Genomic DNA, 19,536 nt, shown 5'->3' with positions numbered 1-19,536 from the left:
TCAAGCACATGCTAAGGTCAGCATGCTAACATGCTCATGATAACATGTTTAGTGTGAAAGAACGCATTTTATATTGAATTTTGCTTGAACGTTGTGCCATTAAGAGGTCCATCTCCGACTGGATTATAGGACACTCTTTGTTCAAAAATAACCAACGTTTCCAGCAGGGTGTCACATACTCCATACCTGTCAACGCACACCATTTGAACCATTTCTCCTGCTATGCCACTGATCCGTGTTTTCTAACGCTGATTTCACAGTGAATAACAGATCAAATGGAGGTTTTTAAGGTGTTTTTGTGTGGATATGTGTTGACTGTATACTCTCGTTCATACAATATCCTAACTTGCGCGATTCTCATACCTAGCTTACCCAGTCCGGAGCAAAAGACATTGGGCCAGAGGCAGGGTTCATTTGGACAGGTAGCCATCCAATCACAACGCAGACCCATGAAATTTACCCACCCACAATCACATTCACACCTACGGGAAATGTATACCCCTTTTCCCTATATGCCCAATTGTGAACTACTTTCTCTGGTTTCTCCACTGCAGGATCTCGGTCTCAAAAACTGGTTCAACTTTGGCAACAACTCTCTTCTCAGGCAGCACAGAGAACCAAGAGCCGCTTAGGTCAAAGGCTTTCTTTGGAGGCTGTGGTGAGATTAATTTGAGATTAACGTATAAATACATATTATAATAATTACAATTATAATTAATTATTTATTTATTTAAATTATTACCTGGTTATTGTTTGGCAATGTGGATTTTATAAAATGTAAGAAGCCTTCTTTAGTATGATTTTGTTTGTTGGCTCTAAAATGTGTCCGACTACTAGGCTATTAGGGCTATTCTGACATCATCCCAGTAAAACCAGATGTTGTCAAAAATGATCAATACAAACACACAAAAAGGGAGAATCTACCTGTGAGACAGTCAGAGAGGGAATTAATACTTTTCAGCGGACTCTGCCATTAGTGGAGCTCGTTCTTATCTTACATTTTCTCTGAATCACACACAAGACTTGGGACTTTTTTCTTCCAAAGCAAAGCGAACCAGCCTCAAGAACGTATTATTTGGGCACAAATATGTGTTTACAAAAAATTCCTTCATCAACATTATTAGTAATATAATTTAATTCAATTTCACAAATAAGCAAGATTGGTTCACCTAAAATCAGTCATAATAATAATAATAATACATTTTATTTTTAAGAGCCTTTCATGACACCCAAGGACACTGTACAATTTGTTAAAAAAAAGAAAACGCTAATAGGCAACAGAACATGATAAAAACACAAACACAAGGAAATCAATATATTGAATACCACTAAACACCTTCTCTTCTATGGATACAAAATACATTTTCACACATGTATGAACCTTTTAAAATCATAAAAGTTGACTGCAGCAAGGCTCTAGAGACAGAGGGTGTTGTGCTGTGCAGATTGTAAAGCCCACTGAAACAAATGCGTAAAAAGCCCTGTAAAAAAGGTTGTATGATTGAGTTTGGCATGGACCTCCATTCAGTAAGAAAGAGAAATATGAGAAAGTGTGTGTGCAGGAGTGCATGTGCTCTCACTCCGTCTGGTTGGACGGTGTACAGGGTTATCAGTGTGGCTCAGATATGAGCCACCTTCTCTGTCGCCACCCAGGGGTGATGGCTGGCTGCCCGGCGGGGCGGAGATAACGCTCCCATGGACAGCCTTGTCTTCCCCCGCTCTCTCTCGCGCTCCGGTCCCTGAATCTCCCAGCCTGCAGACTGCAGCCTATATACGACAGAAGACTGAAGATGGCATTCAAGGGAAGGAAAAACGACTTAAATATACCTGTAGACAGTGGCGGCTGATGGAAAATATTTTAGGTGGGGCTGTGGAAATGGTGATCAAACAATACTAGAGGGGTCCGGGGGGATGCTCCCCCGGTAATTTTTTTTGAGAAAAGACCCCTTAAATCATGACTTCTGGTGATGTTAGAGGGGGGGAGAAGGACAATTTGAGGCTTAAAATTATGAGAAGACTGATCAATACCTCCATAACTTCAGTGTGGTTAGCTATGAATCTTCCAAAACTTCCAAACACCTTGTCCTGGACATAGTTTCTACAGCATAAACTGTGCAACAGTACAGTAGGCCCACACAAACTGCAGAACACCGGGGCTTTGGGAATACTGATTTAATTCCCATTTAACCTGTTAAGGGGCTTTTTTTCCCCCATTTTTTTTCTCACGAAACTGTGTCTCAGGGCTTCTTAAAATGTAATAAACTATTCATGTGTCCTACTCAGAGGAAACGCATCTAACTGATGATATGAACCATGTTTACCGAAACAAAACACAAGTCTCACAAGAAGCGTCTAAATGAGCCCTGAGCGAAAAAATGCTAACGCACTCTAGGTATAAATCAATCGATATACTTATCGGATATGCACAAACAAGTTTACAAGCTGAGATTCCACATATTCTAGAAATATAAGTATCATCACTGAGCGTTCAGAACTCGCGACAGGGGAAGCAAATACAGACATCACACGATGTAGCTTTAGGTAGCAAAACATGGAGATATGCTCACCTTTTGCAGAATAACAATTCTGATCAAAAACGAGAAAAACGCAGCTGAAGGTTAATCCATAGGTTAATCCAATGTGTCTGTCACTTTGAAAAATGATTGATGATCCATAATTCCATTTTTATGTCAAAAACTTAGTTTTCATTAGCTGTAGCTTCCAGAGTGTATGACAGCTTCCTGTTTTGTCTCCTTGGATACGAGTCCAAACAACTCACAGACTGCACCGGGCGCTCACGTAGGAGCCCTGTGACCATCATATTTGACGACGCTGATTGGCTGAAATTATGTTTTCGCGGCATAGTTTACACGTTACAGATAGCAACAGTCAGCTGCTAGTGGCTGCTGCTGCACTGGTTGAGGGCTCCTCTCTTAGCGCCCAGACGAGAGAAGGTACACGGGCAAGGCCAGGCAGGAAACATGTGACTTATCAGTAACTTTAGACATCGTAACACAATTTTAAACGAGATTTTATTGTAGATTATACATTTTACTGATACCAATTATATAATATTTACCTTGTTCATTAAAAATAAAAATAAAAAAAAATATTTTTTTTTAAATATATTTTTTGTTTTTATTTTTATTTTTATTTTTTAATATGGGAAGAGGTGGGGCGGCGCCCCTAGCGCCCCTATGGACCGGCCGCCACTGCCTGTAGAATATAACCCTGATGGATTTAGCACCCAAATGACATCTCTGTTACCTGTGAGTATACCCAGGGGTGCACATAACTGGTACGCAGGTACGCATGCGCGGCAACAATCTGAAATGCGTACCGTCACTTGTGTCACAAAGCGCATTTGCGTACCGACGTAAATGTGAAGCTTTTCCAGAAGGCGGTTAGTTCTCCGTGTGCACAGACAGGGCTGCTATTAACATCGGTCTGTACAGCAGCCCTGCGCTAAAACAGCTGATCACAACGTTCACACGCTCCGCGGTCACGAAGCTCTGTACTCCACCCTACCCCCAAGCGCTGTACTCCACCCCCCCCGTTGACAATCGCGAAGCGCTGTACTCCACTGACGCCACTCCCCCCCTCCCGTTGACAATCGCGAAGCGCTGTACTCCACTGACCGCCACCCCCCCCGTTGTCAATCGTCAGAAGTTGGAGTACCAAACACTGACTCCAGGTACTCATCTGAGTACCTCACTGAGAAAGTTGTGTGCACCCCTGAGTATACCAGCACTATGCAGGGGTCAAAGATCAGGTTTGCTCTAGCTCAGGCTTGCTCTCACCCCTCACATCAGATGCACATGGTTCATTGTAATCAGGTGCAAAAAAGGGGCAGATTGCACTCAGCTGCAAAAGTGTATTGCTATGTTTGTGCTTCCATTATCACATCTCTTTTGTGAATCAGACCCTGATAGCGGCAGCAAGTCATGCACAATTCATGAGAATTCAGCACTGAGAGTGCAGGACCTTGTTGAATTGACACCAAAATAAGTAACATTATCACATTTTGAGGTTTAAAATAACTCAACAGCATGATGTAAACTGACAGGTAACAGGTAGACATGATGTATCACACTGTGTGACGCTCTGCCCTCAGTGCCGCACCACTCAGCAATGTGCACAGTTAAATGAACTGTTGCTGTGGAAGACACCCACTCATACCGCTTTTCCACTTAAGTGGTTCCAGGGCTGGTTCCGAGCCGGTGCCGATTGCTAACCAGTTCTTTGTGCCACTCCAGCAGCGCCGGCTCTTGGCCCCAAAAACTGGTACCAGCATTATGCTGGACTGGAACCGAGAACTACATACATACGTAAGAGGGTTATGTTGGAGGCTGAGGCGATAAGTAATAACAGTTAATGGCGAGTACGATGAAGAGTAGAACGTTTTGACAAGCAGTAGGGCTGAGAATACAAAGTGACTGGAACGCTACCACACACATATATTTTTGTCCCGCGACATTAACCAGGCATATCTAGAGATACTATTTATTTTTCCTCCATACTTTAATGATCACCCTTTCGCTATCATTGACTAAAACAGTTTAAATAAGCAGGATATAAAAGGTACTGTCCTTGTGGTAAACCCGCAAAAGAAAAAGCATTTGAGCTCCATACTGTTTCAGAAATAATCCTTGATGTGGTTTGGAACATAATATGGCGTTCAATCACGACATAATTTAGCTGAGTTTCTGCTGGTAGACAGCCTTCTCTTCACAGAGCTCACTGCTTGCATGTGGATGCACCAAAGGGGCGTGGCCATTAGCAGCTCGGTTACATTTAGTAAAGGTCCCATGTCATGCTTTTCCGGTTATTACCTGTCCCCTTGTGTGTTATGTAGCTTTTTCTGCATGTAAACGGTCTGCAAAGTCACAAACCCAAAGTACACCCTGTAGCGAGTAAAACTCTAACACAGAAAAGACCTGTCTATGCTGCCCCAGAACGCCTCGTTGGAGATTTTTCTTCTTCCATTTTTTTCTTCAGGGGCCTATTGATGTCACTAAGTCTGGACCAATTGGCACACAGCTATAGAACAATAGGCACACCCTCTGCCAGGGTGGACTCCCGAGCAGCTCAGGAGTCCGCCCCACTAGGCTTCCGGAGCGGACAGTGTGAGGTGGATTTCCCGCTGTTTTTCCCTGGATGCTGGATATAGACTAAGTGCCGTGCCGGCGGGACAATGCGGTGCTCAGGCTGAGCTCCGTAATGTCCCGCTAACATGGCACGCAGACCCCACACAGCAAACAGGAAACGACACCAGTAATCCACCTCACACTGTACGCTCCTCGAGCCCCACAGGGCGGACCAGCGAGCCCCGCAACGTCCCGCCAACACGGCACCCAGACCCCACGCAGCATTCTCATCTGTTTCTCATTACTGGTGTCATTTTCGGGTTGCTAATAAACGCCATTGTAACACATAATCACTGATGTTCCGCTGTAACGGTGGTTGACTAATCAGAACAGAGTGGGCGAGCTGACCAATCAGAGCACAGTGGGCTCATATGGAGGGGGGGGCAGGAGCTCCAACAAGGCGTGTAGGACAGAGAGTGAATACACATACTATACAGTAGGGGTGTAACGGTATACGTATTCGTACCGAAATTATTCGGTATGGGCCCTTCGGTTCGGTACACGTGTGTAACGAATATAACGTTAAACGTAAAAAATGTAAAACGTGAAAAACTTTTTGGAAGTAATCTCAGGTGCTGCGTCGCAGCGTTCAGTGTAATTTGCTCACATTGGGTTCAACGCGTCATAGAGCGACCAAGTCATTTCATTGGACGAGAGGCATAGTATGAGAGCTTGTCAAAGGGATGCGTTCAAATTTAGTCAGTAATTTGAGGAACTGTCGAAATGGCGAACGCAGATAAAGTTGAGCTCGAAAATCCTCCAGCACCATTGAAGTCTCCGGTTTGGGAACATTTTTGTTTCGCAGTTACGGACAAAGACAGGTGTCGGCATTGGTATCGGCATTGTTCAACTAAAATTGGTTACGCGGCTGGCAATACATCAAACTTGCACACTCATTTGAAAAGGCATCACCCGAACGTGAATATCACCGGTACCAAAAGAAAAATGACTGAAGTGCAAACCCAACTCCCACTAGCATTTAAGCCTCCAACACTCGCAAAAAGTTCAGACCGAGCCAAAGCTATTACAAATGCCAAATATCCTTATGTTGCCATGTTAGCAAAGCGCTACCTGGCTGTATCTGCTACCTCTGTCCCTAGGGAGAGGGTGTTCTCCACAGCAGGAGACATTGTTAGTGCCAGAAGATCTGCCCTTTCGGCAAGCAATGTGGACAAGTTAATTTATCTTAAAAAAAACATGAAAATACAATGAGAAGCAAGCAAGTCCTAATGTCAAGCTGGCTGCTTAGGCAACACAGTCTCACTCCCTGAACGTCCAGGAGCGACGCAACGTCCAGGCTCCATGGCGTCCAGTTGTGACGCGCCGAGTCTCCTTCAGCTTCATAAAGGGACGCAAAGAGCTTTCAACTGATTGCAATGTATTCCCATCGGCGGCGGTATTTGACGCTCAGGGAAGCACCGCATCGGTCCATGTTGGCGGCATTTAAAGGCAATGTGAGCGTCCATTCCCATTGGATAACGGAGGATTTTACACCCGGAAGTAAGTATTCTCTTTACTGTCGATTGATTTTACAGTGATATCTGCACTACTCATCAACTCAAAAACACCAGATTATCCTTGTTAATTACACAACATTGATTGGTTTAAATTGTGTGCAATGCTTGCAATGTATTTTCCCCTTCGATTCGGAGAAACAAATATATTTTCGGAGTTTAGGATGGCAGAAGACACTACACTACCCAGAATTCTCAGTTATCGTTTGGGACTACACCATGTGCTTTGCTTCACAAACCCCGTGATTAGTCCTCAAGCTCTGTGATTGGATGTTGGAGTGGCAGTGCGCGAAGTTTACACGGAGCGTCAAACAGCACTTTGAAATGGAATGAATCCCATCGACGGCACACTATCCAAAACAGGAATCGAACGTGTCCTACGCTTAGGTCACAGGCTCCTCCAACAGTGCAACACAATAAAACAGATACACAGAAAAAATAGTGCAAGTAAATACAAAAAGAAAAATAGTAAAATAGTAAAAAGTGAAATAGTGCAATAAGAGTCTATATACAAGTGATTGGAATATGATATATTAGATAAATAATTTCTAAGTAGCAGCCAGATGAATGTTATGGATGTTGTTTCTAAGTTCAGGTGTTTAATAGTCTTCTGGCCTGTGGGATGAAGCTGTCTCTGAGTCTGGTGGTTTTAGTCCGGATGCTGCGGTACCGCCTGCCAGACGGCAGCAGACAGAACAGTTTGTGGCTGGGGTGATGGGGGTCTTTTATAATCCTGAAGGCTTTCTTTAAGGTTAACCTGGTATTTTTACTCCACTACATTTATTTGAGTTACTTTACAGATTTGGATTAATGATGTGAAATATAAACAACCCTTAAATCAGACTTTAGTTACACCTGAGTCAAATTCAGTGAAGGTGATTGTCAAGTGCAAACAATCAGGCGAGATATTTGATAGTTGGTGCTTGAGAAGACAAAAAATGTATCTGCAGATCCCTATAAAGCATATTCATTACTCGTTATTCTCTAATTGTTCATCAAAAACTGTATATAATGGCTATTTTGCACATCCCTTTCAAGATTTCAAGATTTTCAAAGGTTTATTGACATATCATATACACAACTACGGTGTAGTTATGCAATGATGACAAACTTGGGTCACAGGTTCCTCAACAAGAGATCTATCAATATGTGTGTACCTCCACCATTAAACTGTCATATTCTGCACATTTCTTATTCTATCTACATACATCTTATAAGAGTATAATAAATATGTATTATATCGGTTAAAATAAGTGCAACATAGTTAACATTGCAGGAAAGTTGATTGTCAAGTCCCAAAACAAACCATGCAATATATTAAACGTTAAGTACTTTGTCAGGCTTAATATAGATACCCCCAAAGCTTTTTGCTTACATGTATTTAAAAGAAGACCTTAACCTAAAGTATTATTTAATGTTTAAATAAAGCCTAATTAGTTTGTCTGTTTTGCACATCCTCCTATTAATATCTTTGTACATCCGGCACTAAACTGTTTTATTCTAGATACCATTTACAGTATCTTCTTGATATTTTCTATTCTATATTTCTATCATTGACCTTCTACTTTCCTCCTATTTTGTATATACTCTTAATATTTAAATGTTTTCATAAAATATAACACATTCAAAAGTGCTTTACAAAAATGAAAGACATTAAGAAAAAGGCATTTTAAACAGTCATTAAAAAGCAACACAATCTACCTGCATTGCAATGACTCTAAACGTGTAATAACGTGCTTTAACCAGTAGGAGGTGCGGGTTAAAAAGCTGTCAAGTTTACAGTGTTAACAAAATAAAATATACTGCTGTTTCTGGTTTAGTTTACGACGGATATATTCTGTTATTGTTTTGATATTTGTAACACAAAAGCGATGTAAAAAAACCACAGCAACACAGAAAAGATGGTCTTAACATGACCCAGAGGTCTAGTAGTTAATAAAAAACAATAATATCAAAACAAAAATATTACTACTAACTTTATGGTGAAATTAAAACAGAACGGTAAAAGAATAGTTTCCGGTCTATTCTGAAGCCCGATCTCTGTAGATAAATAAAGAACTACGACAGATGTGTAATATTGAAAGCAGCCGAACCATTTATTACAATGCATTCATGTGATGACTTTCAAAGAGTAAAGCAAGCACTGCTGAATAAAGTATGATTTGATCTTTTACGAAACGTTTTTTTTTTCCATATGGAATGCAGTTGGAGGTCAACCAATCACAGAGCTTGAGAACTAATCACGGGGTTTGTCGAGAGAAGCACATGGTGTAGTCCCAAACGATAGCTGAGGATTCTGGGTAGTGTAGTGTCTTCTGCCATCCTAAACTCCGAAAAAATATTTGTTTCTCCGAATCGAAGGGGAAAAATACAAAAGCATTGCACACAATTTAAACCAATCAACGTTGTGTAATTAACAAGGATAATCTGGTGTTTTTGAGTTGATGAGTAGTGGAGATATCACTGTAAAATCAATCGACAGTAAAGAGAATACTTACTTCCGGGTGTAAAATCCTCCGTTATCCAATGGGAATGGACGCTCACATTGCCTTTAAACAGCCGCCGACATGGACCGATGCGGTGCTTCCCTGAGCGTCAAATACCGCCGCCGATGGGAATACATTGCAATCAGTTGAAAGCTCTTTGCGTCCGTTTATGAAGCTGAAGGAGCCTCGGTGCGTCACAACTGGACGCCATGGAGTGAGGGAGTGAGACTGTGTTGGTTTAGGTACTAGTACAGTACAGTTCAAATACAGATTATTTCAGTTCATCGAAATGCTGCACCTTAATGTTTATTTTATTATATTTTGTATTTATTTGAGTGAATACATTATTCACAGTTTAATAATAATTAAAAAAAACAAAAAAACATTTAATGTTTTGTGATCATTTTTTCTGCTGTACCGAAAACGTACTGAACCGTGACCTAAAAACCGAGGTACGTACCGAACCTAAATGTTTGTGAATCGTTACACCCCTACTATACAGAGATGCTGTATGAGAAAACCAATGTGATTTTGGAACATTGAACAATGTAAATCTATTCTAGTAGACCTCAACAATGGAATTATGATCAGTAGAAATGGCCATGACATGGGACCTTTAAAGGGCCAGACCCAGAATCAGCACTTTAGTAACAGGGCTGAAATAGAGGGGTATGAGGCATGCTACAATGGGTGATCTGTTTGGTATTTTGAGCAAAACACTTCAGAGACATGTTTTGTTTAGCTCTATCTCACACAGGCTCCGCCCTCTACTGGACTCTATGGGTACTACTCTTCATCAATGGTACGCGAGCGTTCACAGACTGAATTTGCATAAACGTAGCCAGCCAATCAAGGCGAGCCTACCTGAATGCGCGCGCAGGCCGCACAGTATATAAGGCAGCTGCACCTCCTGACTGTCATCCTTTTCTCTTCAGCGAGTGGGACAACACCTGAGAAAAGCATTCGAAACAAGTAAAAACTATCTTACCTCCAGGCAAGCGAATGGAGTCGCCACTGCAGGAAACCCGGGCCTGTCCCTCATGCCCGGCTTAATAGTGGGCGCCGATCCCCACCAGCTCTGTTTCGAGTGTCTGGGACCAGACCACGCCGAAGACGAGCTCGAGATGGTGGACGTGGGAGACCAGGAGATGGCCGAGGCGATGCCACCAACGTTCGTCATCCCAGCCGTGCGGGTTATGGCTCTGTTTGCTGAGGAGGAAGAAGATGACTTCGCCTCATCGGTGTCTGACACTTCCGGGTCCGGAATCCACGGAAGTCCACCGCACATGTCTGCCCGCCAGGACTTCCCCCTGGTGATGGCCATGGCGGCGGAACGTGTCGGACTACCGCTCCCCCCACCACTGCCGCCGAAGCCATTTACGGTCCGGCCCGCCCGGCGCAACGGCAGTGTGTGTAGGCGTCGTGGCAACAGCCACTGAAAGCGAGAGCTCCAGTGGCAGGAAAGGTAGGTATTGTGAGGGTACGGGGCCGCACGGAGACATCATATCCCGGCGTGCCCCCCCTCGATGAGAGCCTGGCAACACATCTGCTCCCACAGGCAGCAGGCTGGGCGGAGAACCTCTGCCCCGCTGCCGCGTGACAGGGCGGCTGCAAATAACATGGGTGTCCGCAAGATGCCCCCCCTCACCGGATCAGAGCGATTATTTGGGCCGCAGCATCGGCCAAATTAATATCCTGGTCCACGGTGTGGCCGCCGCTGCTTGCTGTGGGATGTCCCTGGCCACAGTGCGATCACGCCACATGGCACTTTCCAAAAAAAAGACCGTGATGATCTCCTGGGAGCCCCCGTGTCCTAGGAAGGGCTCTTGGATCGATTTCCTCTGTCACGTGGATGAGGAGAAGTCGCAGCTTAGCCGTATGCTGCTTCTTGCTCATCCTCAAAGGGGAGAATGCAGCACCATTGTGAAACACTGTCCCACACTCGAGCCACCCCCGCTGTAACCCCAGTAAAGGAGGCAGCGGGTGGGCGCGCTCACGTGAGTATAATAATCCGCAGGAAGTGCCGTCTAAGCACTGTGCGCGTTCAGGGACACTATAGCCGGTGTGTTGTTGTCAGAGAACACACCTCACCTGGTATAGTGGCTCCGATTAAATGCATTTCACCGTTAATGTGAAACACAGCGTTAATACGAAGGCGCGCAGCCCTGTGAGAGTGGCCGCGGTGTGTTCAAGGAACTCCGCGGAGGCTCGGCCCTTTTCATGTCGGTTCCGCATGGGCCAATCTTCCTTCCATGGGAAAACTTCCCAGTTTTCAGACTGTGACGGGGGGCAACGGTGACAGCCCTGACCATCATGCAGACCTTGGGTCTCATGGCGGCTGCTCACCACGTGGTACCGCTGGGGCTACTGCACATTCGTCGCCTACAGAGGTGGTTTGCCAGCCTTCGTTTAAACGACGTCTGGTGGTCAGTGGAGGGCAACCTCCGATACTGGGGGTCCCCAAAGCATTTGCTGAATGGGAGGGACCTGCCTAGAGACAGCTATAGGTGGTGGCTGGCCTCTGACAGAGATCCGGCACATCAACCTTCTCGAGCTACAGGTAGTAGTACTGGTCCTATAGCACTTCAAACCCTTACTACAGGGAAAACATGTGCAGGGGCCTCATTTATAAAGGGATATACGCTCAAAAAATGGCGTACGCCAGTTTCTACGCAATGTTTGCGATTTATAAAATACTAACTTGACGGGAAAATGTGCGGCCCTCCACGCAAACTCTAACCCATGCGTACGCACTAAGCACACAAACAGGAGAGACGAGAAACTACGTCACCGTTGGCAGAAGGAAGAATGGAGAGAAATATGTGGAAATAATACCATAAATAAAATGTTACCTCTCATTTATCAAATATGAAGAATTCATTTTCAAACATTGATTAAAGCCAATCTTAAAATGATTAAACAAACGCCTGTTTGAGACTCCTCAGTGCACACAAAAACATAACTTGGAGAAATAAATAAATACGGATATGTTATTTAAAACCACCTCGAATATGTTGTGTTAATGTTATGAAATGTTTTCTCATAAATGATGCGGTAAGCAGGAGGACAGAATTACGTCTAAACTGACGCCGTTTTGCATTTCTATAGGTTGTAGATACGAGCATGGTTTTATATACTATCACGTTTAATCGTGTTTTATGCCGTTTGCCAAGACTTGATAAGTCGCTCGTAAAACACAGGAGGTATGGAAACTAAGAACACCATATGTGGTCAATTGTACAGCTAATATAACACAACACATTGTATTTCCTTTAACTGGTGGATTATGGATATATAGTTGCTGATCGACAGCTGGAACACAAACCACCAAATACAACAAAATAATTCAGATCCAGTCGTCATGACTCCACTCCGGAGGGATTCCCCGATCATTTCTTACAGTTTCTCATCAAGGGGGGGTCTCCTGTCCCCGGGACAAACACACTGCCTGAGGAAGGTTATGTGTATTTATTTTGTCATTAACTTTTTTCGGACCACTTATTTATTTATTTTGGTGACGATCCGACCTCCATGCTGCTACTCTGGTTCAAACTGCATCCACCAAACAATATGATTTATCTCCACCTCCCCAAAATAACCTAAATCTGACACGGTGTGAGATGTCTTTTTTAGCTGTTCTGTCGTCATTTCCTGCGATCTTCTTCATGCAGTCAGTCAGAATGAATGAATGGGCGTTTCTTTGACTATTTATAGGCAAATATGGGCGTTACGAGTCGATTGTGATTTCTAAAGGGAAACAGGCGTAGGAAGTGCCGTACGCACTTCCCTCGCCGGTACGCAATGTTTTGTGAATCGGAAAATGTCGGAAAATGTCTGTACCTATTTTTTTGCTTTGTACTACGTAAGCAACCTTCCCACGTGAATCCTACGCAAGGCGTTATGAATGAGGCCCCTGGTGAGGAGCGACAACCGCACCACAGTGGCTTACATCAACAGGCAGGACGGGGTCAGCTCCGCCGCCTTGTTGAGCGCAGCGGAGAACCTGTGGTTGTGGGCCTCAGAGAATGTTTTTATCTCTAAAGGCCCCCCACATTCCGGACTGGAGAACAGGGGGGCCAGTCTCATGTCAAGAGGCGAATGGTGGTTCTCCCTGGGTCGGCAGGACAATCCACCGTTGGGGGTGGACACGTTTGCACACGAGCCATGGCCAAGATAGCTGCTCTACGCCTTTCCACCGCTGCGTCTCATTCCCCCACTCCAGGAGAGGGTGAGACGAGAACAGTTGTCGGTCATTCTGGTAGCCCCAGGTTGCTTGGATTACTTTCAGAGCCATGTATTCAGTAATCAGTAACTGATTACATTTACAAAGTAACCCTCCCAACCCTGCAACTAGACGGCTTTAGTCTTCCACCCCATACAGGGGTGGAGGGCTTCCGCACTGGGGTCTGTGCACACTCTACACGTGGTGTGGCTGTGTCGACAGCCTTGTTCGACGGTGTGAGTGTGGAGGACATATGTACGGCGGCGTCTTGGTCTACGCCAAGCCCGTTCATAAGGTTCTATCTCTTGGACATGTCTGGCTCCTTCTCATCGTCTGTGCTTGCTGGGGCAACACAGGACTGGTGAGAAGAGGGGGGCTGTGGGTCAGTAAGCTGTATCTGACCCCCTGGGACATAATACACTTACGTTTTCCCATGCTCCTTAGGGACCTAGGAAACGTGGTGCACAGTGTGTAGTCACTTGCCGGGTGATAGGAAGTTGGGGTGCGATGGCTGTCAACCGAAGGCCGGTCAGGAGCAGTGTGGTGGGTCGATGTTGTGGGGCGACAGGGTGTTTATCCATCGGGGCTCCACCCACCGTACCCATAGAGTCCAGTAGAGGACGGAGCCTGTGTGAGATAGAACGGTAGGTTACGTATTGTAACCCTAGTTCTATAAGCACAGGCGGAGCCCTCTACCTAGGGGCCCTGTCTTTCCTATGCCGCTCGCTGAAGAGGGTGTAGGATGACAGTCAGGAGGTGTAGCTGCCTCATATACTGTGTGGCCTGCGCGCGCATTCAGGTAGGCTCGCCCTGATTGGCCGGCTATGTTTATACAAATTCAGTGTGTGAACGCTCGCGTATCATTGATGAAGAGTAGTACCCATAGAGTCCAGTAGAGGGCTCCGCCTGTGTTTATAGAACTAGGGTTACAATACGTAACCTACCGATATGGCCCTATAATATATTGTTAAAATATAGCATAATAGGTGAGCTTTAAATTGTGTTATTGATTCGTCAGAATGGCTTAAGTGGCTATGCTAACTTCATCCAAGAAATATATGAGATAAACTTTTTGCGGCGCTATGTTGCCAAACATTGGAGAATAAAACTGTACCAAATATTTATTTGTAGGGAAATATGCATCAGGGGACGTTGCTTGTGTGACAGACAGACAGACAAACTTTCCAGCAGCAGCTGCCGTTAGCAGACGGTAGGCTAAACGCTGGGGGAGGCAGCAGCGTACCACTCCAACTCCACTCTGGATCAATCTGGCTTCATAAAAATAAGAGCAACATGAGCACAGCTCCACAACAGCCATCGTTGTTGTTGTGAGCGATATTCACGCCGGCGCTGCTGAAAATATCTGCCACGTTAACTCCTGTGCTACATACTTAAAAGCTCCATTGCATCTCAGTCCTCCAGAGACAATGACCTAGTCCTCACAGTCAGCCAATGTTTTGCTTCTGCACTGGAAACACGTTTAAACACACGATCATCAGCAGTGTGTCAACGACCTGTGTGCCTGCAGGAGCCCAGCCTCATCCTAACCTATCCTAACCTCACCTGGCTGAGCCATGCAGCTCCTGGGCTCCAGCTCTGATCCCAGAGCAGGGCATGGTAAAGCCATCAGACCTGTGTCCCACTGAAGGGGTGGGTGGGAGAAACAACAGCTCTGAACACGATGCCGCATCTCCCTTTTCCACCAGCCTGTTTTTTCTTTTCATCTTAGAAAATAAATTCCTCCAAGACTCCAAATTATTCTCTGCTTTTTCCATTTATTTCCCCTCTTGCTTTCTGCCTGATCTCGCCCTCCCTCTTAGTCCCTCACTCATTCTACTTAACCCTAACCCTCTTTATTCTGCTCTCACTTTCTTCAGCTCTAGTAGCACTGATCCTGAGAATTTCTCTTCTCCTGTCACACAGATAAGCTGGTTTCTAATCAGTGCAGAAAGCAAAATAACTCACATTTTCACTGCATGTGTTACAAGATCACCAGAAAACTTCACGATGGAACCCTTCTCGTGTTCCTACAGATCTACTGGAACAGAACTTGGAACTGAATAATAGTCACAGAAAGATTCTCCTTTATTACAGCTACTTTCAATGCCAAATACAACCAGTTTTTCAGTGATTATTCACATTTCATTATTAACCCATATACATGACAGATTGACTTTCATCAGGTCACATTTTCTAATACTGCTTCTATGCCAAAATGTGTGTGTGTGTGTGTGTGTGTGTGTGTGTGTGTGTGTGTGTGTGTGTGTGTGTGTGTGTGTGTGTGTGTGTGTGTGTGTGTGTGTGTGTGTGTGTGTGTGTGTGTGTGTGTGTGTGTGTGTGTGTCAGAGATGTCACACATGCTGCTCCACTCAGCATCAGGCCCATTTGCTGCTGTAAGGAATGTGGAGACTGCTCACTAATGTCATTGTCATGGCGCGTGCCTTCAGGTCCTTCTTAAATATGGGATATGTCTGTATCAGCACAATATAAGTTCACCTTCATATTATGTATCTCTAAGCCTGTACAAATACATCCAAAACGATCTGCCTTTGTGTATGAGCCCATGTGTGTTGCACTTTATCAATGACAGCCCTGGATGATATGGAGACCAAAGTAATATGTTTTTATATGAAATTCACAGTCTGTTATTCCGGGGTAGCAGACGGAAGCTAAGAATGCTCCTTCTGTGTCTTCTCTCTTTGTGGCCCCATGGATGTGACGTTTTCAGAGAACACTGGGATCTGATTCCCATCCCTTTAAACTGGTCAGTTGGTTGACCTGTTTCAATGTTGCAGACCGAAATGAAGCTAGGAAAGATTGGGCATCATGTGTGTGAGCTGATGTGTGTGATGTCAGCACTGACGTGATGCTGGAGGTGAACTCGCTCCTGGACACTCCCATCATCAGTGTACTGCTCATACAAAGATTTAGTCTCCGTCCTTCAGTATGACATCAGGGTCACTCTTCAGAGGGGAGTGATGGCATACACAGTTGTTAACATTAATGTGTTTTAGTTCTATATGTGTGTGTGTGTGTGTGTGTGTGTGTGTGTGTGTGTGTGTGTGTGTGTGTGTGTGTGTGTGTGTGTGTGTGTGTGTGTGTGTGTGTGTGTGTGTGTGTGTGTGTGTGTGTGTGTGTGTGTGTGTGTGTGTGTGTGTGTTGTTCCTGTCAGGTCGTCTGCTTCTCTTCGTATAGAACCAGCTCCAGTCACGGAACACATGTGAGGCTCGACCTCAGCACCAACACGAGCCTGTGCCACCAGGTCAGAGTCACAGTCCAGCTCTGTTAACACTGTGTGGGGGGGGCATCGTGCAGGTCTGGGTGTGTAATTAGATGAGTGTGTGTGTCTGAGTCACTATGGGGGTCCTATTGCCTCCAACCATGACACCCACTGACTGGAAGAGCATCACAAACACTTACACATGCATTTTTTTTCATGAATAAGTATTTTGATTTGATATATTAATATATATATATTTGATTTACCTCAAAATAATTGATCCCCATATTTACAGATGTCTCTTTCCCAATGTCTTTTTATAACCATATATCTATAAACTGAAAAAACTGAAATGTTGACTTTAATTAAATGTATTATATCAACAGATTTCAGGTTAGTTAACAGCTATAATATTAAGTTTAAATAAATAAAAATAGTTTCAACTTAATATTATTTCTGTCAACTAACCCAATACAGTTAAGTGAAATGTGTTGACATAAATCATTTAACTAAATTCAACGTTTAATTTTTTTCAGTGTAGACGTGGCAAGACATGCTCTTTTGCAATATGTGTCTTTATTATCTTTCGGTGCCTTCATATGAAGCCCCCTCCTAAAACAACTGGTTTAAATCATTGTAAAGCACACTTTGAAGGCCTTTATGTCATAAGTGATTTTTGATAACTTTCATCATACTATGTGATATAGTTTGAAAGGATTTCATTTGAAAGCTAATAATCTCTTCTTTCCAACTGTTTATACAACTCATAAAGGGTGTGGCGCAGTGGGCATTGTGTTGATCTCAGGTCAGGGGGGCTGGGGAACACCAGCTCCAATCCTGCCTTGACCGCACTGCAGTCAACATGCCGTTGTGTCTCATTTGTTCCTGTGGGTATTGTGCACAGTATTGATGTGGACGGTAACATGTGGACATGTTGATGTAAAGCGCTTTGAGCACTTGGAAAAGCGCTAAATAAATGTAATGAATTATTCGTATTATTATAAATTATTATAAATTATTATAATGTGTTTCTGGGTCAAAGTGATGGATTTTGATAGAGAAGGTCACATATAGAATGAGTAGCACTAGCCAAGCAGCTGTGGGTCACCTACTGTCCGTTCAGCCAGCTACACCTTCCTGGCTCCTCAAAGTGATAGTCGTCTCCTTCCATGCTGCATGCACACTTCCATGTGATACAGCAGCTCATCCAAGGGGAGCAGAAAAACTGAAGAAACTGAAGTGCATTTCTTCATCTAAAGCATGACTCACACTTACAATACTTGTTGCATGTAAGGGAGGGACAGACCATCTCCTCCTCATAACGTTTGTAATTTACGCTGTACACAGGCCCATTCTGTCTTAACACTTATGAGCCCCTGAGTACTACGCAGAGGAAGTCCGCTAAGCATGCAGTCCTTCAAGGAATGAATGTGGTTATATGCGCCTCATAACATATAATCTTGTTGTGTTTATTAAATACTTAAAACATGTAATGAATGAACAAAAATGTTTTATTATAATAATAATTATAATAACATTATTTAAAAAACTATATATTTTCAAACTATTTGCTTTCAAGGCATAATAGCCAGCACTGAAGGATACATGTCTTCCATTCTTGTGGAGTCTACCCTTCAGAGAAGCATCAATTGAATGCACACCCTGGACCCTCCACTTCTGTCTGCGAACATCCCCACTGAAGAATGGAGATGCATTGCCATGATGTAACAGGCCAGACCAAGGACAACACAAAGCAGGACAGAAAGAAAGGAAGATACGGATGATGATGAGGAAGTATACCTCCAAGAAGAGAGTGGCTGCCACTGTGCTCCAGCCTGCAGTTCTGGGGCCAGTGTAAAGGCCGCTCCACACCCACCTGAGACCAAAGAACGCGTACCGAAGGCGTCCAGACCTTTACGTCAGCTACGTCGCCTGCGTCGGCTACGCCGCCCGCCTACGCCGCCCGCCTACGAACACACCGCAAATACTTCAGTCGACGAGTGGCAATAACTGTCCTTACCAGCAGGCAGCGGTAGTGTGAACAGCCAATCAGAGTGATTGTTTGGGCCTTGTTGAATCGGCCGCGGGAGGTGTGAAAAGGTGCCGTAAAGAGACGACGGTGCGGGACACACCAACCTGAGTAGGGCGCCGCGAATGCCCGACTGACTCTGATGGCCTCTGACTCCCAAAATCGGGTTGGTGTGCAGCCAGTGTAAGGAAGCAGGATCAGCTGATTCACCAGTGTGGACATTCACAACAAAAGCTCTTTGACTTAAGAAGCGGTCCTACAAACTAGTTCATATGAAGCATCTCTCTAGGGCAGGGGTCACCAACCTTTTTTAGGATGAGAGCTACTTTCAAAAAATAAAACAAGTCGTGAGCTACTTTTACTCCTCTTTTTATTGTTTTTTGCAGTGTATATATTTAGCACATTTTAACATTATGATATGCTGACCTTTAACCTTTGTGAGCTGTTTGGGTCTGTGGGACCCGTTTTCAGTGTTTACTAAAAGAAAATGTATTCAATTTAATTATTTTAACCTGCTTTATTTCGGGGGGGGGACCTCACATCCTCTAGGGAGGGTCCTCACCTCCTCTAGGGGGGTCCGGGGGCATGCACCCTGGGAAGATGTGTTTTTAAATGTTGAAGTGAAATGCATCTGGTGCACTTTGAGCACAACATGAATTTATGGATACAGCTCTCAACACTCAGATGAAAGGGAGCTGTATACTTTTCAATAATCCAAACATCTTTAGAATATGATCACAACCAATAACAAATCATTTAAACTTGTTTATTCTTATCTTATATTACCTAGTTAGTATTCTTTCTTTCTATTTATGCATATTTTACTAATCACTCCCCTTTTAAATACAATATAGTACACATTGGAATGATTTCTTACTTCATTTGTTACAACTATATTAAATAAAGGTGTGCTCTCTC

Source organism: Trematomus bernacchii, unplaced genomic scaffold (genome assembly GCF_902827165.1).
Source record: "Trematomus bernacchii unplaced genomic scaffold, fTreBer1.1, whole genome shotgun sequence".
Taxonomy (NCBI): Eukaryota; Metazoa; Chordata; class Actinopteri; order Perciformes; family Nototheniidae; genus Trematomus; species Trematomus bernacchii.
The sequence above is the reverse complement of the archived record's forward strand: the minus strand, read 5'-3'. Positions refer to the sequence as shown.